At 40.6% G+C, this 26872-nt stretch overlaps 1 protein-coding gene across 6 annotated transcripts in view; it reads left to right on the top strand.

The window, feature by feature from the left end:
- Positions 1 to 26872, top strand: part of NIPBL (NIPBL cohesin loading factor) — a 281327-nt gene that overhangs the window by 58458 nt on the left and 195997 nt on the right. The window contains exon 2 of one of the 6 annotated variants that reach the window (XM_067545538.1): positions 8491 to 8597. The exons of the other annotated variants lie outside the window; for them this stretch is intronic. The gene's annotated coding sequence lies outside the window, so the exon portion shown is untranslated. The remainder of the gene's footprint in view (positions 1 to 8490; positions 8598 to 26872) is intronic. 6 annotated transcript variants of the gene reach the window in all.

Raw genomic sequence — 26872 nt, forward strand, 5'->3', positions numbered from 1 at the left:
CCAGCTTGAAGACGGGCAGCAGCCCCCTGCTCACATCCCTGGGTCCCACCTGGTGCGGAAGCCTCCACTGCCCCAGCTCAGATTGGGTGGCAGTCGCCCACCTCCTGGGCTGGCAGCTGCCTGCAACTTGCCCAGGTGGCTCCTTGGCTCAAAGCCCAATGCCAAGAAAACTTGTCAATTTCACTGTTCTAGCTGAGCAGTGAAATTGACAACTATGATAGCCCCAGATTTTACCAGTTACCCTCTTGTTCTGTCTCTCTCTCTTGCCCTCCTTCCCTGTCTCTCTCACCCCTTCCGCCTCTCAAATCTGTGGCAAAAAATTTGGGACGGCGCTTTGTTTCCCAGCATTGGCATGCCGCTCAAAGCCTCCTAGCTTTGGCCAACATAACGTCTAGCCTAGGTACATACTTGAGTTGTGCACCCCTGGTGTAAAAGTGGTAACCCTACCCACACTAGATCTGACATCTATCATATCATGACTTTATATACTCAGCCCATCTTCCAACGTATGGCTCACATTAGTTTGTAAATATAAAATCCCGTGGAATATTGAGTGTTGGGGTACTTATTAAAATCTTCAGAAGTTAGGGGGTACTTGCTACTTAAAAGGTTGAGAAACACTGGTGTACACAACTGCTAGAGAGCTACTTAGGCTTTTGGTGCTGGTTTCCCCAGGAATGCAGGAAGGTTTTCAGTCGGTACCAATGCCTAGGGACTGTACTCTGGCTCCTTCAAAGCTTCCAGTACCAGTGCCACCCACCTATACTTTCCTTGCCTTGAAAGACAATATCATTGAGGGGCAAGACAGCTATGATTTCTCTGGTACCTGCATCTGAGAGCTCTAGCTATCTGTCTGGTACTGACAGCTTTTGTTCCACCATTATTGGAAGTTTCAGACTCTTCGTTCTGTTCAGAATCGGAGGTTGGGTCCTTTGTGTCCTAACCTAGATAGGACATGTGATTCATCAGGGACTTATGCCCCATGCTTCCCGCAGCAGCCTCAACAATGGCCTTAAGATAAGGGACAGGGCTAGATCCGAGATGGGTCCCAAGACCATGTGAATGACTTCTGTTCTCCTCATCATTTTTCTGCAGCTGCTAGGTCTTCCCCTAATCCACCTTAGTCTATCTCCTTGAGTGCACAATGGGAGAATCAGCACTGGAGACACTTTGTCACTAGTACCACTGCCAAGCAGGTAAAAGCCATTCCAGTGGTTCCTTCATAAGAAGGGATACAACAAACTCTGCTTCATGGTCTCTGTGCTTCCTGTTCTTCATCACCAAATGAAGCTGTAGATTCAGCAAGTGACTCTTCCCTACCAGGTGATTATAGAGCTCACCAGGATTTACTAAAAGAAGTAGCCTCAGTCCTGGATAGCCAAGCGGAGGAGATCCATGAGAGAACCCGCAAGCTGATGAATGTTTTGACTTCAGCAGGACCCACTAAGTTGGCTCTCCTGATTAATGAGGCTGTTATGGAGCCAATTAAGGCACTGTGGCAGACCTTCTCCTCACAGAGAGGAGATACTACATCCCCCCCAAAGGATTGGAACACCTATACACACCACCTGCTCTGGACATCTTAGTAGTTGCTGTAGCTAATGAGTGGGAGAGGCAGGGACTCAAAGAAGCTGGACTTTTTTAGTCAGAAACTTTATTCTATAGGACACTAGTTTAGGATTGCAAATCAACAGATAGTACTCGATCACTATGACTTAACTTTGTTGGATAGCATATTGAAGTTTAAGGTTTGGTACTGGAGAACTGCAGACAGGAATTCACTGCAATGGTGGAGGAGGGGAAGCTAGTGGCCAGAACAGTTTTTCAGGCCAGCTTGGATGTGGCTGACTCAGCAGTAGAGCCATGGTGTCTGCCATAACTATGAGCATGTGAGCATTGCTGCAGTTGTCTGGCTTCCCTCCAAGATACAGCAGACCATCCATGACCTCCCATTTGAAAGTCCTTTGTTTTTGGGCAAGACAAATGACAGGCTCCATAGCCTAAAAGATTCTAGGGTGATACTGAAGTCGCTTGGAAGCTATACACCAGCGATGAAAAGGAAACAGTTCCAGCTGCAGTAGACCCACAGATATCCAGGTTTCATGCCTTGGTCCCAAGATCTGTTGAGGAAAAAAAGGGGCAGAAATCACAGGGAATATGACATACCCCTTCTTCCCCATGTTTGCAGCTACAAGTTCCTCCCATCCAGTGGCTTAGTCCAAAAAAACATTTTGATGTGTTGGTCGAGGTGAGTCTACCAGTCCTCAGGTTAATGTCTGCTCCTTATCCCCCTATTTGCCAATCATTTATCATAAATCCTACATGCTTGGTCACAGATTACTTCAGATCAGTGGGTCTTAATCACGGTGGATTTGGGTTATACTCTACAGTTTTTCTTTTCCCCCTTCCCACCACCCTTTCCCATCACTCCTTAGGGACCTCTCTTATGAGACCGTCCTTCAGTGGGAGGTCCAACTCTGCTTCAAGTGGGCACGATGGAGGAAGTTCCACTGTTCCTCAGTGGGAGAGGTTTTTACTACCACTATTTCCTTACTCCAAAAGCAAAAGGCGGTGTTAGGCCTATCTTAAGTCTGAGAGTTAAACAAATTCCTGAAGAAAATAAAATTCCATGTGGTTACATTAGCTTTCATCTTTCCTTCTCTGGAGCAAGGGCACTATTTTGCTATCCTTGACTTGAAAGATGATTTAGTTCAGTGTGGTGATCCACTAGAACCATTGGAAGTTTTCAGGTTCGTGATAAAGGGGATCCACTACCAATTTACAGTGCATGCCAGACTACAGCTCCGAAGGCTACAAGGATGGTTAGTTTCGGTGTATTTCCTGAGCCAACATTGCCTAGACATGTTGGCTTGAGTACCAATACTAGTCTTGTCCTCGTTGGACTGGTAGACAGATCCCTTAAAGTTTGTATGGGGGTTCCCTTCACTCCCCTGCAATCAACACTCACTTTAGTCAGAGATGCATCCTCCCTGCTTGGGGAGCACACACAGGATCATTGGATACTCCAGGTCTTTGGTCTTCCCAAGGTCTCAAGGCTAATAGAAATGTCAGATAGTTCACAATTCTCTAACTTACGTGTTCAGCCTTCCTTCCACATACGAAGGGAAAAATATCTGCTAGTGTTAACAGACAACACAGCAACTGTTTTATGTAAAAGACGAGGAGGAGCGTGTTCTACTCAGTTTTGTGCCAGGAGGTGATTTTTGTTGTGGGAGTTCTGTATAGAGAACTTCGCTCACCTCAGAGATGCTTACCTTCCAGGGGTTCAGAATACAGTGGCAGATCAGTTGAGCAGGTCCTTCACCAATCATCACAAGTGGTCCAGACATGGCCAGATTTGCAGTAAGGACCAAAAGAAAGTACAATCAATTCTATTCCCGGGTGGATATTGGGGGTCATTGATAGATGCCTTCCTGCTGCCCTGGAAGAACACCCTACTCTATGCCTTCCCTCCCATCCCATTGCTGCCCAGAGTCTTGTCCAAGAACAGGTAAAACCATGTGGCCTCCGCAGCAATTGTTCTCAACTTGTCTAGCCTTGGCAGTCAGACCTCCGTTGGATCCAGGTGTAGGTTCTCAGGACCATGGCTGCCTCTTGCACTCCAGCCTGCAGTACCTATACTTTACAGCATAGATGCTTCATGGCTAACACCCTTAGTAAGGGTTTTCTCGAAGGATGTGCAAGAAATACTTCTAAATAGTAGAAAGCCTTAAACTAGAAGTACTTACCTAACTAAATGGAAGCATTTTTCCATCTGGTACTGCCAGAAAGGTGTACTTCTGGAGTGGGTTCCTATCCATCATGTATCCATCACTGTCTCCTGTGCCTAAAACATCCAGGTCTAGCACTTAGCTGCCAGAAGAACTGTGACAGCTCTATCTTGGCTTTTCGGTAAGGACAAGTTTTACCTCCACCCTCACCTGAAGCTCCTAACAAAAGTGGTCTCCAATTTTCACAGTAATCAGGTAATCGGTTTGCTAATTTTCTTCTTGAAACCTCATTTTCATAGAGATGAAGGTAAGCACCACTTATCCGACATAAGAAGAGTTTTAGCTTTTTACGTGGACGAGACTAAATCATTTAGGTTGCCATCACAATTGTTCAGCATGGTGATGGACAAAATGAAAGGCAACCCAGTATCCTCTCTCAGGATTTCCTCCTAGATTTCTTAATGTATTCGTTTCTGCTACCAGCTTGCTATTGTCACTCCTCCAGCTAGAGTGGTAGCCCAGCCAGTTAGGGCACACGCAGCTTCCATGGCTTTCCTGTAACAAATTCTGCACATATACAAAGCAGTATCGTGGTCACCAATGTACACTTTGCTTCTTATTACACTGTAGCCCATCAGTCCAGGTATGAAGCCGGATTCAGAAGTGGTGTTCTGCAATCACTGTTCAAATTGACTGCAAGCCCACCTGCAGATAGATCTGCTAGTGAGTCGCGCTACAGTAGAATAGACGTGTGTAATCACTTGAACAAGAAGAAACCGTTACCTGCCTTTCTGTAACTATTGTTCTTCAAGATGTGTTGCACATGTCCATTCAATGACTCACCCTCTTTTCCCTCTCTGTTGGAGTCTATCCGGTAAGAAGGAACTGAGGGAAGTCAAGGGTGGCTTCTCCATTTATACTTTCATGCAGTGGTATGTGGCAACAGCAGGTGCTCGAGCTGCCTTAACAAGTACCACTGAGGGAAAAAAATATCTGATAACTGTGCGCTGGACTCACTCATCTGTAGTACAATAGACATTGTTTCAATGAGCAACTGTTATGGAAAAGTAGGTAACAGTTTCTCAGTTTTGCTGGAGATTGTGCATAAGAAATCTCAATCATAAATTATCTGGAAAAAGGAGTAAACAGTGAGGTGGCAAATTTTGCAGTCAATACAAAATTACTGAAGATAGTTAAGTCCAAAGCAGGTTGCATTGAGTTACCAAGGGATTTCACAAACATGGCAGATGAAATTCAGTGTTGATAAAAGCAACGTAGGGCTGTCATTTAATCATAGTTAACTCAAGCGATTAATGCAAAACAGATTAACTATATATTAAAAATAAGTCACGATTAATCGCAGTTTTAATCGCACTGTTAAACAAAAATAGAGTACCAATTTAAATTTTATAATTATTTTTGGATGTTCTACATTTTCAAATATATTGATTTCAGAAAACTTCAAAAACAGATTTCAAAGAGAAACTGCTGAGTTAGAAATTATCTGCAAACTTGACACATTCAAACTGGGTTTAAACAGGGATTTGGAATGGCTATCTCATTACAAGAAGTAATGTGCTCTGATCACCCATTCTCACTTCCTACTCAATGGTTGTCATTAGGCCTCAAGTACCTGGCTTTTATCCACCTACCCCATTGTTATCTATGCCCTTGGATATGTATATGTTGCCTCCTATATATGTTACCTATTTGCTGTATCATTTCTACCAGCTGCATGTGAGGAAGTGAGCTGAAGCTCATGGAAAGCTTATGCCCACTGAAATTAAATTTGTTAGTCTTTAAAGTGCTACGGAACTCTCGTTGTAGTTACAACACAGAATACAAAGTGTACAGTTCTCACTATTTATTAAATATTTGCACTGTAAAAAAGAAACAAAAAATAGTATTTTTCAATTCACCTCATACAACTTTATTGTGAAAGTGCAACTTACAAATGTAGATTTTTTTGTTACATAACTGCACTCAAAAACAAAACAATGTTAGAGCCCTACAAATCCACTCAGTCCTACTTCTTGTTCAGCCAGTCGTTAAGACAAACAAGTTTGTTTACATTTACAGGAAATGATGCTGCCTGCTTCTTATTTGCAATGCCACCTGAAAGTGAGAACAGGTGTTCGTAGGGCACTGTTGTAGCCAGCGTTGCAAGATATTTACATGCCAGATATGCTTAACATTCATATGATCCTTCATGCGTAGACCATGATTGTAGTGGACCTGCTTTCATGCTGATGATGGGTTCTGCTTGATAACAATCCAAAGCAGTGTAGACTGATGCACATTCATTTTGTCATCGGAGTTCTGTACTTTCCAAATCAGAGTATTGCTGATCAGAGCCCTCTACTAAGAGTATACATACAGATGTCCATAAATCATGGCAACAAAACAGAAGTATTAAATCAATCTTGATCTGCAGTTGCTACTTCATTGTAATGAATCACTGCAGCAACTAGGATGCATAATGTATATACATTTATGGACAGCTGCACTGTAATAGAAGATGTATTCATTAAAAAAGAAAAACACAGAAAAGAAATAAGAGTTTAGTAATGTTACCTCACGTGAACCAACAAAGGTTGTAAAGAGGTTTTCATGAATAATGGAATAATTTTTTAAAAAGTGGATAATGGACTATCAGGTTGTCATGCTCAAGTTATAACAATAATTGACAAGAAATCATATGTAGCTATGTTGTAATTTTGTTGACATCAGTAGAGTTACCAGACAGAATTTGATCCAGTGGTACTCTTGGGTCAAAGTTGAAAGCAGTAAAAACACCAGAGGTGGGGTACTTGTAATCCTAGTTTGTGTCAGTTTAGTTAAAAACCAACACAATGTTGAAGTTTTACATGTGAGCCACAGATGAGACCATTGTATATATATGATTTGCTGTCTTGAGTTTGACACTTGATTTTTGGGTGAAGAGGGAGTAGTTCTTGTCATTTTTCAAAGTAGAACTCTATTCTGAATGCTCAAAAGGATCCATAGGCTTGTAGAGCAGAGGGATTTGAACCTCTCCACTAAGTTTTTCTCAAATTATTCTCTGAAGTCAGTTTTCCCAGTAGCTATTATCTTTGTATGTATGCCATGTCATGGGAATTAGCGGACCATTTGTGTAAGGAATCCTTCTTGATCATTCTTATTTGTAATTAGGTCCACAGATCTTGGCATTGAGTACTCGGGTTTATGCAGCCTTGGAGGCAGTCTGGACCTGTCAGTCAGATGCAGGTGGGTCAGCAGCCAGGAGGAGGACTGCAGCCAAAATGCCAGGACTTGCCAGAGAAGGTGGGGCGCTTGGCACCTGCAGAGCTTCATTGTACCTCTTCCTATATTCTCTGGTCTGCTTAGCATGTCCCAGTGCTTCCTTCCCTGGCTGTACCCCTGCAAACTTGCCTGTGGCTGGTTCTGCCTTCTATGAGGCATGTGCTGGCTGTGCCTGTATGGCACCTTGTGCCTACCATCTTCTCTGTCCCAGGATACACATCCCAACTAGCCTAATTGCCTAGTTCTTGAATGGAGCCTCTTAAACCAAAGAGGTTTTTTGAGAAGCGGTGATTATCCATAGTTTTAGCTTCCGGAAACACATCTACTAACTCAGTGTAGTCAGAGCTTTGGCTGAATTATCCATTGGTGCCAGGATACGGGTCTCATCACAGATTCTCAAATTTCTTCAAGATGAGTTCAGGCTATGAGTGGCAGCAAAGATCAAGTTACTGCTTTGTCTAGCATCCTTATGCAGCAGATAGTAATACATTTCATTTTAACCAGGTCGCCAGCATTTTTCTTATGAGAGCAGCATCTCTTCTATATCTTCCTGACATGCATCAAGTTCTTTTACAGTGTTGATTCTGGACACTTTATGATCAGTGTGGATACCAGTGAGACACGGTACGCCCGATTTGCAGATCAATAATCATTAAGGTTTAATGTGCAAATTTTTCTATAAATATACTAGTTCGATACAAAGCCTAAAATTAACTACAATGTATCATACTCACTAAGCCTGGAGAGTGAAGCAGTTACTCAGAAGGCTGTATACAGGAACGACTTTTTTCAGGGGCCCCGCCAGGGAGTCAATGGATCCTGTGGTCCAACTGGCAGCACCTCCCGTGGAGACAGGTGTTGATGGAGTGCCCCCCTTTGTCTAAGTGTTGAGGGGGGGCATACCTCAGTATGAAAAGCAAAAGAGGAGACTGAATCTGGTTGACTTATACCCTTCCATAAACAACCTTCACCTAATTCTCTCTCTCATTATCATATATGGTAATTACCTACATTGGGTTTCCATGCTTAACTACATTCCATTCTCCTCATGATAACTGGGGTCGTCAAAACAAATCTGGTGATAGGAGGGGCGAAGTAAAAGTATGCCCCTTGGCAATACAACAGTATACCCCCAGACATTCAAGGATAACTTGTTCACATCACCGTTATCTATGTGCAGATGCAAGCATACTGTATCTGTATTTTGTCTTATGTGCTGTGGCTTATTATGTGCAGTTTCTGCCAACTGGAAGATGTCATGCTACAGGGGTCTGAATAGCCAAGCAAGCAACTGAAACTATGCTAGGCCTGTGGGACAGTGGTCAAGCAACTCAAATTGCACTTGGCCTCCAACAATAGGATCGTACCTGGCTCTCAATACCAGTACAGGCCATGTATTTGAACCACTCGTGAAAGTGTCTCATTACTTTCTAACCATTTAAGTCGCCTTTCTGACAGCAGTTATGTCTGTTTGCAGGGTGTCTGAGTTGGGAACTCTTTCCTGGAGCTTCAGTACTCCATGTTCCATAAGGTGAAAGTGGAACTCAGAACTGACCCTGTCTTCATACTAAAGATTAATTCCAGGTACCACAGTATTGTTATACCTTTCTCAGCTAGATTGAAGAGTCCATTATTAAATATTTTTTCCCCAGGTAGATACTTACAGACTGTAATCAAGTTATTCCTTAACCTTCTCTTTGTTATACTAAGAAGATAGACTCAAAGAGCTCAATCACCATAAGGCATGTTTTCTAATCCTTTGATCATTCTTGTGGCTCCTCTCTGAACCCTCTCCAGTTCATCAACATCCTTCTTGACACAATCCAATGGCTGGAAGTTGAAGCTAGACAAATTCAAATAGCAAATAAGGTGTATTTTTTTTTAATTTTGAAAGTAACCATTGGAACAATTTACCAAGGGACGTGATTGATTCTCTGACATTGATGCTTTTAAAATCAATATAGGATGTTCTAAAACAGCGGTTCCCAAATTCTACCATGTTGTGTACCACCAACATAAAATGCCACCACCTGTAGTGCCACCACCAAGAAGAAGCGACCGCCCAAGAATCACTAAGCAGCCTGATGCTCCAGTTGTCAAGGTAGCTTAAGCAGAGCATCGGCAGCAGCTTAGTCTGAATTTCTATTGACGATGCTCCGCTTAAGCTACCTTGGCAACTGGAGCATCAGGCAACTTAGATGTGTACCATTGGGAGATGGCCTGCATACCTCCCTAGCATATGTGCATCCCTGTTTAGGAACCCCGTTCTAAAATATATGCTCTGGGAGTTATTTTGAGGAAGTTCTGTGGCCTGTGCTATACAGGAGGTCTGATCAGATGATCGCAATGGCCCCTTCTGGCCTTAGAATCTTTGAATCTATGAACCCTCTCATGCTTCCAGAAAGAGAAGATCCTACTTCCCAGTGGCCTTGTTAGCCAGGTGGCCCACATTGGAATTGGACATGGGTTCCCTGGAAACAGGAAATGATGGAGGAGCTACAACAACTCCAGTCTCGACCCAAGGAGTCATTTTTATCACCAGACAATGCAATGATACTAGCCTGTTTACTGGCTATTGATTACGTCAAAGCTTTCCAAGACCACCAATTCTGTATCATGGAGATGCTGAACATTGAGACTATTCTTGTACAAGAAAAGTCTTAGAAGTTTTTTGATATTTTGAGCACCTTAGTGCCAGCTAGAAGATCTCTCCCATGTAACGAAGGGATCCTAGGACCAGCTAAAGGGCTATAGCAACTCAGGCCACACTTCCTCCCACTTCCAGATATGTGGAGAAAGGATGTCAGATGCTCCTGTAAGGCTTTATCACTTCTACACCCACACAAACCCAGGGTCCTTGTTTGTTTTGGCAGTCCAAGAAAACTCTTAAGTTCTGTAAAGGTACTACTAAGTAGAACTGGGAGAATAACTGATTTTTCAGTTCACTCAGTTCAAAAAAATTGGGCTGAGGTCCAACTGAATCTGAAAAGTTTAAAAAAAAAATAAAAAAATGACAAATTGAAAGTCAACATATTTTGTTTTGGGTTGAACAAATAGGCATTTTCTCACATAAAATCAAAGGAAGAAGAAGGGCTAGATTCACAAACAGCTGGAGGAAGAGGTTGTGGTAGTGCCCACCTTAAAACTTTTAGCCTAATTGTTAAGGGCACTCACCTTGGATGTGGGAGACTTGTCTTTTGTTCCACCTTCTGCTTGTTTTGGAGCAGGGTCATGATCTTGGGTCTCCCACATTGCAGAAGAGTGCCCTAACTTTTGGATGGGGGAGGTGTCTTTCTAAATCTCTACTATTGAAGGTATTCCACTTTGTACAAAATATTTGAATAATCATTGGGCCAGAGAAAGAAAGTGAGAGTAACTCTATAGCCTGGGCACTTACCTGGTTTCTGGGAAACTCAAGTTCATGTCCCTAGTCCCATCATTCTTTCATTATTTAGACACAGTGGAATGGCTTCAACGGGAGCAACTGAGAATATCAGTCCTGGAATATCTCAGAGCCCATTGGTTTGGACACTGTCCTGTAATGTGGGAAACACAAGTTCAAATTCCTTCTCCACATCAGGTAAAGGGATTAATTGAACCTGGGTCTCCCACATCCTTGGTGAATGCACTGACCATTGGGCTAAAATACTGTCTCATTCACTACATACCTTCCAACGTCTGCATCAGATCAGATGGTTCTGCAGACAACAGACTCCTTCGCTACACAACTCTGTTTGAGAGCTTAGTCTATCCTGTGCACAGAATAAGGCAGTGGTCCTGTGGAAAAAAAAATTGTGATTGTACAATTAAAGATGGTATCAGAATGCATACATGTAAGGGAGCCTTTCACAGAGTAGCTGGCCCTCTGAAGGGTCAGGAACTTGGGAGGCTTTGCTAAGGAGAATGAGTTAACTTAGATCCACCTGTGAGTAGTTGATTGTTTAGGTGTTTTTGTGACAGTTAATTAGCTAAGGAATACCTGGGCCTAATAAAGCATTATGAGGGCTCAGTCAGAAAGGTTCCAGAAGGCTCCTGAGGAAAGGGACTTCCAAGGGGAAATTGTTAAGTAGCTCACAAGAAAAGGGAACCTGAGAAGGGTACTCTTAGAAGGAAGAGGTTTCAAATGAGAAGAGCTGTAACAGCCATACCCCCAGGGAGATCTGGTTCCAGCGAAAGGACCTTACTAGTCATCAGATTGCAGAGGAATTTTGCAGCAGGCAGTCCTTTCCAGAGGAGTGTTATAGTAGTTTGACCTCTGCTGGAGTGCTGAATCCAGAAGGAACCCTTTCCCAGGTGAGGCCTAACTCCAGAGTGGAGTTCTGAGTTTCTTTACCGGTAAGGAGCCTGGTTGGAGGAGATGAATGGATTTAGCTGGGGCAGACAGACTAAGAGATAGGCCTACACTTATGGCAGTGTGTAGAGTACAGACACTGCACACACAGCTAACATGGATATAAATAGCAGTGTAGACAGTGAGGCACTGCCTAGGTAAGTAGAGTGCCCTACACACCTGAATCCTATGGTATAAACCTTACATGGCTCTTTATACACCCAAGCAATGCGTCCTACATCTACATTGCTATTTTTAACAGTGTAGTATCCTGCTCTTTGCTGGTGCCTTTCCCCACTGCAGTCAGAGGCTCCAGCAGTAGGGAGCTGCCAGAGCCTTTCCCAACTATTCAGGCAGCAAAGAAAGGTTCTGGCAGCTCTCTCCTGCTGGAGCCTTTTCTCTCCACTGCCTCCACCTTACTGGAGTGTTTTACTTTTGCATGTAGCTACATGCTGCATAGAGTGTGACACAACCTGGCTTTCACTGCTGCATATAACTACATGTACGCTACACACCACTGCAAGAGTACAGAAGGTCAAAGATTTACTTGTGCCCTTCCCCACCCCCACACTAGGATGATGGGCTGAAGGCTTGCTTGCATACCACGTTCAGCCTTGGGTTAAATGTATTAGACCCCTGAAGGAGCACTCTTCACTATGTAGAAGCTTAATTGAAAACCCCTTAGGGAAAACTGAGACAGGGATGCACCTGTGCTGGAGCAGGTGTTACCATTAGTGAGTGAGATGACTCATCAATCTTGATGCAAGTAGATGCTCCAGAGGTGAGTGTTTACCCATAACAGGACCAAATTAAGGTTGTTCAGACAACTTTGTTTTTTGTCCATAGTCTGAAAATAGATCCCTGTCCCATTCTACAGTACTCCATACTTATTTGTTAGAAATTTAGGTTCCCATAATTGTACTGACATGCAAACTGAAAGCATGCAGTGATCTTAACTTTGCCTCAAATGTCTTATTTTTCTAAATGTTTTTTTCCTTTAACAAGCTAATTGAAAGACATGTTGCTGTCCTCTTTATTAATATGTAAGACAGTACTGCATATGAATACAGTCATATATAAAGTTTGCATTCTAGAATCATTCAGTAGATCATAACTGCCAGGTCATTCTATGATGATACTGCCTAGACCAGGGGTTGGCAACTTTCAGCAAGGGCTGTGCCAAATCTTCCCCTCCAACCCTCACCCAGTGCCGGAAGGGTGGTGGGAGGAGGGGGAGGGGTCTGCAGGCCTGTTCCTGGCACCGGCGGCGGGGGTTTGAGTTTGCGGCCCTGTTCCCGGTGGCAGTGGCAGCAGTGGAGGGGTGTAGGCCCTGTTCTTGGCGGTGGTGGGCCTGGGGGCCTGTTCCTGCAGGGCCCGCACCATTCCCGGCCAGGGGCGCTGCTTGGCCCATGTGGAGGGGGGAGAGGAGGGGCTGCGTTAGTGGGGGGAAGGGGGTGCACATCACTCCTTGGGGCCAGGAGCGGCGTGGCTCTGGCTAAAGTACCGCGTGCCGCTCAAAATTGGCGCGCGTGCCGCAGGTTGCTGATCCCTGGCCTAGACTGTGTTCCCTCATTCTAATTTTATATATTGATTTATAGTTAACACTAATTTTCTGTAGTAGTCTACACATTTGGGCATATTTCCTACCAGCCAGAAGATGGAGACAAAATACCTAAAATTTGGATTATATTTTCTCCCTATATGTAAGACCTTTGCTGACTCACAGAACCCAGATGTTTTTGTCACTAGCAATTAAAGCATCTGTACCCTTTCCAGCAGTGAGAGAGATTAGAAGAAAGGCCTCAAATGTCCTGTTCCATTCTGTTCTACTGACTTTTAGCCAAACAATGATGTGCAGCTGTCTCTGCAGCACTATGTGAAACATTGGCAACTTGTCTTGTTATCCTGGAAGGGGTGGCTTGTTGCACTCATTATAGCTGATTACTGTGGGAGTGCCAGTTCCATGCTGCACAGCTCACACATCTAAATGTTGTAGTCCCCTTCTGGCTGAACTGTGAGGGAAGCATTGACTCCAAGGAATTCCTGAGGAAAGGGGAGAGGATATAAAGGAGAAGGAAGTTTAACTAGGTTAGGATCTTACCCTCAAATAAAGAGAGAGTCTCTGAGAGAGGTTTTTCCTCCTTCCAGACTTCACCTTTTGTTTCCAAGTGGATCAGGCAACCAGCATAAGTTTATTTTGTTCTATCCAGTGCCATATCCCTGTGGAGTGGCAGCATGTGCAGTTTTGGTCCATAGGTACAGACATAGCTTTGCCTTACCATTTTCAGGTGAGACCCAGCCTGCTCAGCTCCAGAAGCAAGATGCGATAGTCTTCTCAGATATGCCCTAGCAAGTGCCTAAAGCAAGCATACCTAAATGCTAGTTTTCTCTGGCTTCCACTCAGCAGCACTGGAGTGTTCAGAAGGTATTTTTACACTGTAGCTGGGAGGTGTGATTCCCAGCATAGGTAGACAGACTCCTGCTAGCTCAGCATGAACTAGCATGCTGAAAATAGCTGTGTGAATGTTGCAGCACTGGCAGTGATTCAAGCTAGGTGCCCAAGCCCAGACCCAGAAGGTCGGGAGGGCTTGAACTCGGGTGGCTAGACGGAGCCACTGTCAGTGCCACAACATCTATGTTGCTACTTTTAGTGTGTTAGCTTGAGTCTGTTTATCCCTGCTGGGGATCACACCGCCCAGTTGCAATACAGAAGTACCCAAAGAGGCCATTTTGTCTTCAGCATTTGCAGGTGCCAGACCAGCTCAGCCCCATCTACAGAGAATTGGAAAGAAGAATAGCATAGAGAATATTTGGGGGACCAGGATGGGGGGGGGGGGGTGGAGGGTGGAGGGTAAGCACGGAAAGGTCCCTGTTCTTTCTAAAATGTGAGCATGTTGCATCTATTTGGAGAAGCCAGCATTTTCCAAACCTCTCATGGACAGCCATACTCCTTCCCCCTGCTCCCCCTGCACCTGCTAGAAGTTTCAACCTCATCTTCTGGCTGAACAGCAGTTCCTAAGGAAGAATAGGCTTTTTATTGGCAGCTGTTTCAATAACTAGTTTTGACTAGAAGACAATCTATATTGAGCCTTAGAAATATAAAATTGATGAGAGACATGTTGAACATTCAAAGAGAAAGAGGGAATAGGATTCTACCTTTATCTCGCAAATATTTTTCAGAACTTTTCAGGAAATGGATTTCACTATGACACATATAAAGGTTTGAATTTTGGTTTTGGGAGGATGATGAAGATATGTTATGCTTTGCTGTTTAATTCCAGGAAGGCTGAGGATTTATAAACTTTTTGGAAGGTTACTTTACATATGTTTGAATCTTCTTATTGATTTAATATATTTTCTGTAATTCAGCAAGGGAATGCTGTGTCTAAATTGTATTCTATAATGATTCTCTCAGCTTCAGATTATATGCAAATGTGATACTTTCTACCTCAAGTTATTTATAAAAATATTTAACAGTATTGGACATTACATGCCATTAAGATTGTGTCTTCACTAGGAAGAAAGGTGCGTTTTTAACTCAAAATAGCAAATGAAGACAAAGCAGTTTGTAGTTTTGATGCAAGTTAGCAGGTTGAATTACAGACTAGGCTCCCCCATAGTCTTCAACTCAACCTGCTAACTTGTGTCAAAACTGCAAACTGCTTTGTCTTCACTAGAATTTTGCGCCGAGTTAGCTAACTCAAATTAAGAATGGAACTTTTTTTCTTAGTGAAGATAAGTCAAAGGCTTGTATGACCTATTTTGACACCTCCACTGAAACTGATATTAGTCCTTCATTTGTGCATCTTGGGTCCACTAATCCACAACCTTTTGCTTTCCTCCTTTTTTAGTAATTCTTTTTCCCTGTTTTGTCATGTGGATTAATGTAAGAATGAAGTTTAGTAGTTTACACTTATCAAGTTATGTACCGATACAACTAATACAAAATATCTTTTGGATCATATTGGGATATAACTTTTTAAATACTGTGGTAAATAAGCATCACATAACTCCAGGATTCATTAGTATTAATTTTAATTGAATCCCAATAACTTAAAGAAAAACTATATAATTTATATAAATCAGTTGCGAAAGGAAACTAACATTTAGGAAAATATAATAAGTGCCCTAACTATAATAAAGCAACTGGGACTTAAATTCTGCATCAGGCTTTCTCCACTTCTTGCTTATTTTGAAAGCCAATGCTGGATTCTGCAGAGAATTGCAGTTTTTCTAGTGGCATGGAATAGTTTGACTAACAAAGAAATAGGAATTACTGAATTAAATATCGAAACATATTGAAACTGTATTTTTAAAATTGTTAATGATGCTACACAATTTGTAGTCCACCACAGAAATCAATATTGACAATATAAAAGTTGTGATGGATGGTAGGAACCAGAGATGTACAGGACAAAAATATGGAGTATTTTGTTTCTGGTCTTTCTGTGAACTGGATGGGGGCAGGTAGCAGTACATAGGCTAAGCAACTTGAAACATTGTTATGAGAAAGAGATTGGCAGTGTGTAAATTGGGATGGGGTGCAGGATTGGAAGTAGTGTATTTCTCAGTGTTCTTATTCAGTTTTTCATTTCAGGATCAACCATTAGCAAGAGTCATGATGACCTTCTTTTTCCTGACTCTCTATCTTTGGGACTGGGAAGGCGTAGGCATATGTAGTCATTTCCAGAAGTGCAGAGTCATGGAACTGGTGGAGCTTTGATTTATGTGAATTACATATACATAACTTTGTGACTGGAGGGGTGGTACAAAATATCTAGCAGTGGATAAAATTTGTGTTTTTAACAAAAGAAAAAAAAATGCATTTTTCTGAGTGAGTTTTTACATTTGGAGCATGTATTTGGCCTATTGTACCAATAATAAGAAGAGCATGTCCTATTACCGAACCATAAGTACTTATAGTGTGATATGATCATGGCTTGAAAATCCACCTGCCCAGAGTGAGTAGAATACTTTCTTAGGCAAGTACTATTAATTTACATAGCATATAAGTAGCTGTCATTAAAAATGTAAATTTCTAGCCTTTATGATTGTAAATATAATCTTCATATGCAACTAAGGTTCAACTGTAGCCTAAATCAATGCTGTGTTGTCTTCCTAAAACTGCAGACAGAGCTCCAGTAGACATTCTGCTGCTCAGAGCTTCCACAAGCTGCAACAGATTGAACATTGACCAGTCTTATCATATTTATCTATTTCTAATCACTGTGAGAAGCAGTTAAACTGACAGGATTTATATTATTCTGCTGCATCTTCAGAGTATACAACACTGGAGCTAGTCACTGGTGATGGGGATTCAAAATGATGGTAAGGGATAAGTAAAGTAGTGAAAGTGTTCTCTCTTTACAGCAGCCAGGATACTGGCAGAGGGGCAGGTACTAGAGAGTCCTCATTGGGTGCATCTCAACTGTGGGATAGGAGGGGAAAACACTGCAAAAGAGAATACGCCTTTTCAGAAACAAGAAAGGGGTGTGTGTGGGGGACATGCTGAGTGTCAATTTTATCACTCACTTCTGAGAAGCTTGTATTTAAAAACAGAGCCCCCAAGTAAGGTCTGGAAAAGCTTCGTGATTATGATTTTAGGGTTCTTCCCTTCCCAAGCAGTTGAAAGTATGTGAAAAGGAAAAAAGAGAAGCTGAAAATAATGCAGAAAAAGATGTAGCACATTGTGTTATTCAAAAGAAAAGTCAAGGGAGAAAGGGGAAAAAAGATATAACAAAACCAGTGGATGTAGTAATTAAAGTTGATCAAATAGTAATTGACATTTGCTTTTACTGGTAATATATAATTTGAAACTCTTTTGGTAAGATTGAGCCAGATCTGTGGCTGATCAAATACTATTAAGCAAATAGGTTAGATTAATACCAGTGGAATTCTTCAAATACACTTAGTGAACATTCAGCCTATCCTAGTAGTAAGTTTACATTTAGAAAACGTTTATTATCTTGCAGGTTGGTTTACAACTAAATACAATACACATCTATTTCATTGTTTTTAATTACCCAACTCCCAAAGTCATATTTGTATGTCCTAGGTAGGAGTTTGGCACAGGCATTTTTCATATTATTCAATGGATTTACTGTTTGGATTCATGTTTGTGAGGTACCCACGTCTGGAAAAGTGTATCATTAACTACTTCTATATTTTGTTCTATCTTCTTACATAAAATATTGAAGATGGTGTATACCGTGAGTGTCTCTTACCTATTTTGACAGCTGGGATGTGCCAGCAAGTACAGCTGAGATGGTAGCACCATCTCATTTTAGTATCTGTTGGAGTATGTGTGTGCCCCTCTTAGCTGTGCCTATGCATTCTTGAACATTCTGAAGGCGAAGTATAAAAAGGCAAGTGTGTCCTCTGCCATTTCAGCTCCTTCCAATCACAGCAGCAGATGGTCATGAATCTGACTGGATCCCTCTGGTGGATCCAAAGGAGAAGAGACCTGGCTTTAAAATGTGTGTCCCTTGTCCATCATTCTTTCTGACATCAGATACTCATACTAGATGCTTGGCTTTGATGAGCCAAGCTGCAATCTCTATTGCTCCAAGAAGTTCTTAGTCCCTCAGATCTGATACCTCTAAGGGGTCCAAGAACAAGATTAAAACGCTGCTATTGCTCTTGGACACCTCTTGGTCTTAAAACTCCATTAAAAAAGCTCTGGTCCTGGTTCTGGGATCAGGTTCCAAGACAGTTGTACAGTTGGTTCCAAAGCCACATCATTATAAGATCCTTCCATTTGTCCGGTCTACTGCCCCCAGTGTATTTACAAGTGCCTAGTTGGAGTAGTGGTTCATTTAGGACTGCGGGGTGTTTTTGTTTATCCTTGTTTTGATCATTGGCTCATCAAAGCCTCATTGAAAGATGCCTTCTTCAAAGACCTACACACATATTCCCTCTTTGAGAGGTTATAACTCTTGAAAATATGAAAAAAATCATTCTTTCTACATGAGGGAACCCATTCATAGTAACAGTTCTTGACTGTCAGGAGGGCAGAACATATCTTCCAGAAGGATTTCTGAAGCTTTAGTCTGATATAAAGGTGTCCTGTCAAAATTCTACTCAAGCAGTAATGTTCTTCTGAGCTCTTATGGACCTCATGGCTTTAGCTACTTGTGTCATATTTATTTATGTTCAGCTCAGAATAAGAATTCTGTAATACTGGCTGATATTAAATTACAGATCAAATACAAGCAATATGTTGACAGTGTTGGCCATACTGGAAGAAATATTGCTATCCTTGACATGATGGACTCAATGTACAAATGTTCTGGAAGGGATATAGTTCAACCCTCTAGTTCAATCTCCTTTAATTTCTCCAAAAAGAGTTGGAGAGCATACTTAAACAGATTAACAATTAAAGGTCATTGGAGCTCTCAAGAGGAGACTACATATAAGCATTCTAGAATTGAGCAATCTGTTGGTCATTCCAATCTTTTCTACATTGCATCCAGAACAAGGTAGTGCCAGTGATCACAAATAATACAAAGGCAATATATTATGAGAACAAACGGGGAGGATTTCATTCTTTACAGCTGTGAAGGAAGCAGTCAATTTATGAGATTGGTATATCCGATACTGTGTTTATTCTGTGGCTCTCCATGTAGCAAACAAGGTTGATAGTCCAGTAGTTGAAATGAGCAGACACATTTACAGAACTGCAGAAATGGTCATTAAAAAAATCAGTTATAAACATTTTCAACCTCTGAGAGTTCCCGGACATCCATCTCCTTCCCACCAGACAGAATCTGAAGAGTGTCTATTTTTATCTTAAGAGCAGAAGACAGTCTATTCATATCAGATGCTTTCCTCCTGAACTGGGGAAAGGGTCTGATCTATGCTTTCCCCCCTTTTTATCCCATTCAGTGATTGAGAAAGAAGATAAGACAAGAGTGAACTAGGATAATTCTAGGTTCCCCAGGATGCCAAGACAACAGGGACCTTCATGGGAGTGTACAGACTACCCTATGTTACCAGACTTATCTCAGCAGGAGGGTAGAATTTATTACCCAGAGGCTCTGTTGCTCTACTGGACTGCATGTGGTATTGGACTTGAAAAATTTTGGCCTGTAGAAGAGTAGCAGATATTAACACGAAAACCATAACCAAAAAATTAACCAGAAAGTATTATGATCTCTCAAGTGGACTGAATTTGTGAAGTGGATAATCGAGAAACATATAGGTCCATCATTGGCTCTAATTTGATATCTACTTGAATACTTAACTTCAGTTAAAGCATTCAAAGTTTTCCCTATCCTCTTTGAACATGCACTTAGCAGCTACAGTGGCACATCATGTGATCATGGACAATAAATCTGTATTTGCACATAATACAGTTAATAAACTTGTCAGTATATCCACCAATAAAATACTCTGTATTTTCATGGGACCTCAATTTAGTTTCAACGAAGCTTATGAAGCCTCCATTTGAGCTTATGGCAGTTTGTTCTCAATTCCACTGGTCTGCTAAAATGATTTTTATAGTAGCCCTACTGGCGACTAGGTGGATAAGTGATCCATCATTCCCTGTCTTTCACAAGGAAAACACGGTGGTGTGTCCTAATCATAGATTCCTTCCCAAGGTGGTAACTGACTTCCGCATTAATAAGTCACATTAATCGGCCAGTTTTCTTCCTTAGACCTTGCTTTCAATAGGGTAGTCAAAAATATATACTTCAGTTCTTAAGAGATATCTAGGTTACTATCTTAATAGGACCAAAGAATTTCAACAGTTTCCCAATCTCTGTTTCATTTGCAGGCAACCATAATGATCAAACAGTTTCTTCAGACATGGGTTAACCAGTCATAGGTTAACATCTATTGCTCCCCTTGTTGGGGTTAAATCACATTCTACCAGATCAATGGCGACTCAGTAGCATGCTTTAGACATGTTCCAGTTGCTGAGCTCTTACCTGGAGCTCAGTCCATACATTTACAAAATACTATTCCTTTGACATAGCATCTGGAGCTGACACTTAATTTGGTAGATCAGTACTTCAGTTCCTGTTTAGTTAGGATTCCTAGTCCCATCTTTCTTCAGAGGATACTGCTTGCCAAACCTGTCCATGATTAGGAATATGCAGAAGACATTAGAAGAAGAAATGAAGGCAACTTAGGCCTGTCCTACACTACCAAGTTAGGTTGACGTAAAGCAGCTTATGTTGACCTATCTTTCTAAGTGTTTATATTAAAATGTCTCTCTCATTGATGTAAGTTGCCCACTACATCGACTTAATAACTTCACCTCCATGAGAGGCATAGTGCTTGGGTCGACAAAGTTAGGGCGACTCAGTGTCCTTGTAGATTCTGCATTACTTACATTGCCTGTCGGCTGTCCTCCCCACCCACACTGCGGCTCACAGTTTTCAGCCCCACCTACTCTATCTGTGATCCCCATGCCTGGCTGACAGCTCAGGCTCTCTACCCCAGAGAGTGGGGGGTGGGAATCCAGCTGTCAGCACCCAACTTCAGTTGGTGGAAGTGCTCCAGGTGAGGATGTGCACCGTCAACAGAAGGAGCAAAGTGTGGACTTGAAACACCGCTTAATTACTGCGGTGGCTGTACATCGACTTAACTTACATCGACTTAATTTCGTGGTGTTACCTTACCTGTAAACAGATTTCTTTGAAATAGACTCTGGAGATGCACACTCCGCCTTCCCCTCTTCCCTAGAATCCTAATGGAATTTTGAGTCTGAAAAAGTGGTGCAAGGAACTGAGGTTGCAGAGGGCACCACGTGCTCTTTTATAGCTTCATCTTCTCCTTCAGGAACAGAGGGGAAAGGTAGGAGGGACACATGAGCACTCCAAGAAGCACTGGTATGAGAAGATTCCACTGTTTCAGCATTCACCAATACATCCCATAAGTGTGAATTTACAGAATCCATCTTGAAGAGCTCTGGTTACAAGTAAGTAACCTTCATTTTCCCCTAAAATTATATGAGGCACTAGTAGAATAACAGAACTGTGTTATTGGAACAACATTTTGAAAGCCAAAAAACTTACTGCATTCTAAGGGTTTTAACTCTGGTAAGTATTAACTGCTGAAATTCAGGTGTCTCTTTATCTCAACATTTTACTTCCCATGGTGTATTTAAATAATTCTTTGCTGCCTAATCAAACTGGTACAAGAGGCACTCTATACCTAGTGGATATTAGCATTTGAAGGAGTGGTTTTTTTTTTTTATCTACCCCCCATAAGAAGCCAAGAGTGGTGAACAGTGTAAGTTGAATCTGATGCTACTTTTAGATTAAAGTCTAGAGATGTTGCATTCAGCAATTCTTTGGAGCATCTATGATAAAAGTACAGCATTTGCCCCAAAAATGCAAACATACAGATTATACTGTAATAGTTAAAGCTGTATAATGAAATATTTAGTGGCATGCTTATATTGCTGTTCCCCTTTTTCATTAGGAACTTATAATTCTGTTGTGAAAATTTATAAATGAAATATTAAAAATTTAGCTTAAGGCTATACTTTTCCCCCTGATTTTGAAAAAAAATTCTACAATTGTTAAACACCTTTTCATTTAAGACTTGTTTTGTTCTTTAGTTACTCAAATAGCTGTCATTTTCATTAAATAGCATTAATTAAATTAATTAGAAGCAATTAAAATATTATGCACTGATTTTTGGAAGAAAAAGATACTGAGGTTTGCAGAACTCATTTGAAGTCAAATCATAGCATGCAAATGTAACAGCCATTTGTTTTCCAAATCTTTGGTTAACAGGTAAGTTGCAGTATGTTGTGTGTGGACTCTTGAGCTTTCTGTCATAGAACTTCAACCTGAGTGGGCACTTAAAAGGCATTGTAGAAATCAATGGAGATTAGTTTCACTCATCGCTACATGGTAATTTTCAGATTTGTTAATTCTAAAAATGATTTGTTTTTTGTTCTTCTAGGTGTTGCACACTGGAAAGCAGAACTTTTGGTACTGAAGGGTCACTTAAAAAATGTACAGGGAGACAGACTATGTTTTAGGGTGGGAATGGGAATGATGGCATAAATCATGGGAACGGAGAAGAAAAAATGATATACCACTGAGGCAAGAGTAGGAGAAGTGAGGAAAAAATTATACATCATAGGGTGTTGCTCCAATAACCTAAGGGGAAAGATTAAAAATAGATGATGATAAAGACCTGGCAAGTGAGAATGCGAAACGGGATTATTTGGACATGTGGAAAGAAGCAGATAAAACCAGCTTTTATGTTAGTACATTTTATTAGATTTCCTTGGCAGTTCTATAACTTTTGGGCCTTCATACACCTCTTTTTAGCCCCATGTGCTCTAGAATTGTATGTTGGAGCTATAGACAGCTATGAGACCTCGAGACTTAATACATTATAGGAAGGGGTGGGGGCTAATAGGAACTAGAAGTTGGGGGTGGATTGGCTGCCCCTTACTTCCACTTTCCATGAGGAAGTAGGAGACAACTTTGACAAAGAAATATCTATTTCACCTTTTTCAAAATGATAACCCACTAATGAAGAAAAAGCAGAAAACAGACACAAAAGCACCACCACAGGCAAAACCCATTGTTAGATATACACTAAAGCAAATCCTATACCATTTTAATATAGACTTCCTTCTGTTATAATCAATATACCTTATGTGTTGGTAAGTTGTGAAATCCTACCTCTGTCCTTGTTGTCTCAGTGAGCAAGGGTTGTCTAAATTCTGCCAGTTGTGAGTTGTAGTCCTTCCCTTACTCTTCAGTGAAGATAAAAACTAGTATTGAGTTGGTCATCATTTCATTGCATTGACATGTTGTGGTATTGTAACGATGTCTCTAGTGATATGCTTTATTTTTGATGCTCTGCTTCCTCCATAGATTAGCAATAGCATAATCTTGAGAAGCTAAATGCTGAATCCGTAGTATTCACTAATTGCTCGTTCTACTTATTAAACTTGTCAGTTTCAGAGCATGTTTTCCAAATATACAATTTTGGTTAAATTCCTGTGAAATTTTACCTTTTTTATGCTGCTTGGCAAAACTGAATTAAAACTAGATCCAAGTGATACTGTTCGTGTTTTAATGGTTAATATACTGTAAGATATATTTCTCCCTTTGTTTCTTCTTGTCTATAACATCCTTCATTGACTAACGACCGTGGGTGGTGTTGTGCAAAAGTATATCTTGGCTGATTTAATGATGCACTTGCGGACTTAATTCAGAGTTATATGCACAAAGCAAGTAAACTTAATTGCCTTTATTAATTATGATAAGAATGATTGTCTGAAAATCTCTTACATTTTAAGATATTTAGTAAAATAAAAAGCCAAGGATATTCTTGACTCTCTGCTGCCAACAATAATTCTGTGATTGCAGAACAATGGGTTACTCCATGTTTTTAATTATGCTAAATTAGATAAGATCTGCCAAAAAGTTCTTTTAACCTCTAATATAAAGATATTTAACATACCCTACATTTTAGAGAAACATTTCTGGTTTAAACTGCTTGTATATCTTTCAGAATAAAAGTAGAGTTTTGCAAGATTTTTTGGCAATATTTATTTAATATATATAGTTTTTCTATTGGGATTAGTGTGCTATTTTTCTTTAAGGTTTTACACACACAAACAAACTCATGTATTTCAAGGAAAGAACCTTTTAAACAATTTTTAAAATTTGAAAGCACATGCCATATAAACTTCTAAAATGATCCAAACAAACCTGATTTAAGGTGTTGGATATAATACACTGATTAAAGAAAACTGGAATACGGGTAATCTAATATTGACATTTTCATACACAATAAAATAGAAAAAACTAAATGCTTTATGTGATCGTGCATATGGCCTGTAAAAAGTTAATTTATTTTAATAGTTGTTTTTGCGAGCGTCCCCAGTGTATTAGATGCTTTCCAGATATACAAAAAGGGAGGTCTCTACCCTGAAGAGTTCTAACTTGAAGGGACAGAGAGACAACTAGAAAGCAATAAAGGGAACAGAAGATTGCATATCTGGGTGATAATGATAATGCTGTTGGTAGATAATGTTGATAGAGAGAGGGTGAGATGCTTTTGAAGAGTTAACTTGTTAAATCTCACTTATTTACTTCTAGAAGTTTGCACAGAAACAAGTTATTGATATCTTACTAGGTGCTATAGTAATGTGGTTGCTCTCTGTTCTCCTTTTATATAGGATGGCTTAGTTCTCTAGCTAAACTAAACACTAACTCTTCTTGGGTAATGAAGATCCAACGTAAACTACCAGAAATGGCCTGCCTAGCTGCAAGAGTCCTGCAATATGAACGAGTTTGTAAGGATTAGATTTTTATTGGTAAATGTCGATTTCACAGTACACATGCAAACTGATGAAAAAATTTCTGTTGATGATTGATTGGAAAACACATAGGAACTGAAGAGAAACAGTAAAACAAAAAAGCATCTCTTTCAATTACATCACATGAGGGCAGACAACTAAATACTGACAGATTTATAAGTGCTTGTATACAAATGTCAGAAGTCTAAACACTAAGATGAGTGAACTTGAGTGCCTGGTATTAAATGAGGATATTGCTATAATAGGCATCACAGAAACTTGGTGGAATGAGGATAATTAATGGGACATGATAATACCAGGACACAAAATATGTAGAAATGACAGAATCGGATGTGCTGGTGAGGGAGTGGCACTATATGTGAAAGAAAACGTAGAGTCAAACAGTAAAAATCTTAAATGTATCAAACTGTAACATAGAATCTATTAATAGAAATTCCATGCTTGAATAATCTATGGATAGTAGTAGGAATATACTACTGACCACCTGACCAGGATGGTGTTGATGGTTGTGAAATGCTCCAAGAGATTAGAGAGGCTACGAAAACAGAAAACGCAATAATAATTGGGGATTTCAACTGTACCCATGTTGACTGGGTACATGTCACCCATGGGACTGGATGCAGAGATGAAATTTCTAGACATCATAATGACTGCTTTTTGGAGCAACTAGCCCTGGAACCCCCAAAGAGAGAGGAAATTCTTGATTTAATCCTAAGTGGAGCCCAGGATCTCATCCTAGAGGCGAATATAGCTGAACCACTCAGTAATAGTGATCATTATGTAATTAAATTTAACATTCTTGTAGAGGGGAAAATACCGAGGAAACCCATCACAGTAGCATTTAATTTAAAAAAGGGGAACTATACAAACAAGAGAGAGCTAGTTAAATGGAAATTAAAAGGAACAATCACAAGGGTGAAATGCCTGCAAGCTGCAGGGAAGCTATTTAGAAACACACCATAATAGAAGCACAAACTAAATGTTCCTCCAAATAAAAAAAACAATCCGGAGGACCACCAAAAAAAAAAAAAGCCTCCATGTTTAAACAGCAGAATAAAAGAGGCTGTTAGAGGCAAAAAGGCATCTTTAAAAATTGGAAGTCAAATCTGATTGAGGAAAATAGAAAGGAGCATAAACCCTAGCAAGTCAAGTGTAAAAGTATAATTAGGCGCATCAGAAAAAGATTTGAAGTGCATGTAGTGAAAGATACAAAAACTAACAGTATTTTTAAAAATACATTGAAAGCAGTAAGCCACTGCACCATGAGGTGCTAAAGAAGCACTCAAGGAAGACCAGGCTGTTGCGGGGAAGCTAACTGAATTATTTGCATCGGGCTTCAATGCAGAGGATATTAGGGAGGTTCCTACATAAGCCATTCTTTTTAGGAGACAAATCTGAGAAACAGTCCCAGATCTAAGTGTCAATAGAGGAGGTTTTTAGAACAAATAGATACATTAAACAATAATAAATCATGAGGATAGGATGGCATTCACCCAAGAATTTTGAAGGAACTCAAGTATGAAATTACAGAACTACTAAGTGTGGTATGTAACCTATTGCTTAAATCAGCCTCTGTACCAGATGACTGGATGATAGCTAATGTTAATTTTTTAAAAAGGCTCCAGACATGATCTTGACAATTACAGGCTAGTAAGCCTAACTTCAGTACCAGGAACTGTTTTTGAAACTGTTGTAAAGAACAGAATTATGAGATTGATGCCAACCCACTGAAGACTACTCTTCAAGTTATCTTTGAAGAGCTTATACAAATGACCCTTCTTATTCTTTTGCCCTGCTTCAGCTCCCCATACAAGATTTTGGGAGACAGTGGTCTTCCATTCAGAATGCATTGCTTCATTGTTAGCATGTTTAAAGTCATTTTAAAACTGTAGTGTACATAGCTGCCAAATTTGTGCATTTATATGACATATCATTTGCATATTTGCAAATAATGTGTATCTGATGATAAACTTCAGCTTATGATCAGCACACCCTGTGCCAAGTAGTGATGGGGCAGGATATGGGTTTGCACAAAACTTGATTGCTGTGGCGGGTGCTTTAGGATGTCTGGGAAAGTGGGTAGGTGCTGTTTGGTAGAAAGATAATTTTATCTTCATTAGCAGCTGCACTTCTGGCATTTCATCATTTTTTTTAAACTAAAAAATTAATACATAGAAAAATTTCTTTAGAAGAAGGCATGGTTGATACATATAACATAACCGAGAC

This window comes from Emydura macquarii, unplaced genomic scaffold (assembly GCF_026122565.2).
Source record: "Emydura macquarii macquarii isolate MOO-44397 ecotype Brisbane River unplaced genomic scaffold, CSIRO-AGI_Emac_v2 contig_1045, whole genome shotgun sequence".
Lineage (NCBI taxonomy): Eukaryota > Metazoa > Chordata > Testudines > Chelidae > Emydura > Emydura macquarii.